Source organism: Teleopsis dalmanni, chromosome X, assembly GCF_002237135.1.
Source record: "Teleopsis dalmanni isolate 2A chromosome X, ASM223713v2, whole genome shotgun sequence".
Classification (NCBI taxonomy): Eukaryota; Metazoa; Arthropoda; class Insecta; order Diptera; family Diopsidae; genus Teleopsis; species Teleopsis dalmanni.
In genome coordinates, this window is record NC_051848.1 from 51,756,999 (window position 1) to 51,760,374 (window position 3,376).

Genomic DNA, 3,376 nt, shown 5'->3' on the forward strand with positions numbered 1-3,376 from the left:
TACGATTCATATCTGATTCTTTTGGTAGAGTATTTTTACCTTAGCTTAACTGGAGACACCCCATTGCCAGTCTTGTGTCAACCAATGAGAACTGAGTACTTTTATAGCTCGCTGGCTAACAGTTAAGATAGTTATTTTATAATAATTATCAGAGTTACATAGAAGGGTAAAGTATATACAACTGTTTAACGCATAAATTTGTTTTTAGAAATGCTTGTCGCTTTACCTAGACCTTTCATTTGATTTCCATTGTTAATTAAATAGTAAATAATTAACATGCAGGTAAACAGACATACGGATATTACTACTAAATCGATATGATTTGATTCATACTCAAATGACTCAACAGTAATTAATTAACCTCCAGTAATTAATTAACCTCCAAAACAATTATACTAAATCAATTCATTCCATAATCTTGATTAAGAATATAAATGGTTTATATAATAACTTCAGAGATCTTCTTCTGTGTGTTGCCAAGACTTTGAAAATATAGAACACGTACTATATATCTATGCACAATACATTAAGACTGAAAAGTTTTCGGAAATTCTCATTTAAAATTCGCGCGCTGTATATTTTTCGATATTTTAAGTTTATGTAGTTTGGCAGCACTGTCCTTAATTACTATGCCAAAAATGAGCTCGATCTGTCAGACAGTTCGTTTACGGCAGCTGTTGAAACCAGTTCACCTCAGTAGTGCGTTGCGAAATGTCTTCGACGGTCGTACGACCGTCCTGGAAGGCTTTGTACCACTCATAAACTTGAGTTTTCGATAAAACTGATTCCCCATAAGCCTTTTGTAGCATTCGCAACGATTCTGCACACGAAATTTCGTTCGAAACACAAAATTTGATGCAAACTCTTTGTTCAATATTTTTTTCCATTGTTTTTTTCGCAACGCCCTACTGAGGTGAACTGGTTTCAACAGCTGCCGTAAACGAACTGTCTGACAGATCGCGCTCATTTTTGGCATAGTAATTAAGGACAGTGCTGCCAAACTACATAAACTTAAAATATCGAAAAATATACAGCGCGCGAATTTTAAATGAGAATTTCCGAAAACTTTTCGGTCTTAATGTATATGCTCATATATATGTATGTGAAGAATATGTACAATTATATTAATTATTATTATTTATTATTATCATAAAAAAATGAAATTGAACTTTCCTATAGGAATAATTTAATCTTATTCTATCTAATATATTTCATATACGATTAGACTACGGTCACTGATTTGGAAATAACATCAGGACTTTTAATGCTTCTAATTATTTCTTATAATACTCCTTATCAGCAATATTTTAATAGAGGCATGTGTTCTATTCATTAAAGATAGAACTATGTACAGTACCTAAAAACTCAGCTCTAAAATTTTTTAAATTAATAGCAATATTCAATAAAAAACTTTGGTAAGGGCACAACATTATTGAACCCTTGATTTAGACCACTCTTAGACCTTCAGCCGCCAAGACTATTTAGCACTTACTCCTTGATTATAAATTTGCAATAACTCCCTAAAAACTCTACATGCAATGCTACCTACCGCAGCGAATTTATAAAAACTACCTTCTTATATATATATATTTATATACAAAATAAGTGAACTCTAATTTTTACTAATGATTCTAAATTAAATTTGTATGCTTCTTTTGCAGTAACTACTTCCACTGCCCTTATTGACCCATCAAAACTCACAGCAGCAGCTACAGATATAGTTCAAGCTTTAATCTATGCCTCTACAGTCAATCGCAAATACATTATGTGTTCAGATATTCTCTCTGTTATAAATGGAATTTAAAATTCCACGAACAATAATATTTTAATAGCAAAGACACGCTGCCTTTTAATTAGACACATCCACAAAATTAAACTAATGGGAATCTTCGGTCGTGCTGGTATCGTAAATGATGAGAAAGTTGAGAAAATTGCCTTAAAGATGTAGCTAAGTTGCCAAAGAAACATAAAGTTACAACTCAAGAAAAACAGGACACCTTCCATATTATTTCCTCCATTTCAAAAAGTTCTAGTACTAACTTTAATCCTCCAAACCGCTCAATTACTGTAAAACAAATCCACACAATATCAACTAGGAGGACAAAAAATTTAAAGTTTTAACCCGTCTTTACCACATTACACAATGACTCATGAGCATATTGTCGTTGAAAATCCCCTGATCTATGCCAGTACTACTATATTCACTTCTCACTTTTTAATTCACAATCTATGTAGATGAAAACGGGAGACTTAAGCAATTAGAGATAGCTTTTACTACGCTGTAGAAGTTCACTCACACTGCACTTCTTCCACATCAATAAAATCTATAATAACGTTTGTAAAATTAATCTTGTTAATTATATTTTACTAAGCAAAGATTTTTGTTACTATAGTTCCTTATCAAATCGTATAATAATTTACGATATTACCATGCATTTTTTTAAAAATAAATATTAATCATATATCATACTGCAGAGATAATAAATATCTGAATCAGAGGGTAATCATATACTCTCACATACACCTATTGGCTCCTAGTTATACCTCTTGAAGCTAGTCCTCTACTTCATTTTCTAATAGGTCATTAATAGGGACATTAATATTAAAACGAAATTCAAATTTATTCAGTTACCACAAATTAATTTTATATATAATATATATTATATCTGTTGTTTTCACAGGTGCTGTTACTAATTTTTATTCATAGTAAGAAAAAGACTTATATACATTTTCTGTTAAGTTTTTTTAATTTTAAGGCATTCGTTTAACTTTCGGATTTATGGCAAATTTTTAAAAATAGAAATCTAGATAATGATAGAGATAGATAATAGATAATGATATGAAACGCAGATAAAGACGAGGTGTGCCAGTTAAATGTGCTTAAAAACTTTGTGAACACATAAAACCAAGAACATTACATTCGATTCGTAGAAGCGTTGTCATGTAAAAACTGCAGAACTAACATGGATGTGCTGATTGGTCATAGACTATGTTACTATATGCACACAAGATAGGAATGGTCTATAGTAACAATTGCAGAAGATTTTAATACATTTCTTGTTTGGGAGTTCCACAACCCTAGATGTAAAATATATAGATTTAAATACTCGTTAGATTCGCAAAGGGTCGACATCCCTCATGATGTCGATCACATACATATGTATATGTGGGGACTTGCTTTATCTGTTTAATGTAGCTTCACCTTAATGTATTCAAATAAATCAAGTTGTGAAATTGTTAAAATTTATTAACTATAAATATTATAAAGCGGTCACACAAAATAATTGTTGCATATAGGTAAACACATATTTGTAGATATGTATGTATCTAAGTCATTATTTATTTTTATAAATTGAACATATTTATTGAATCTTCT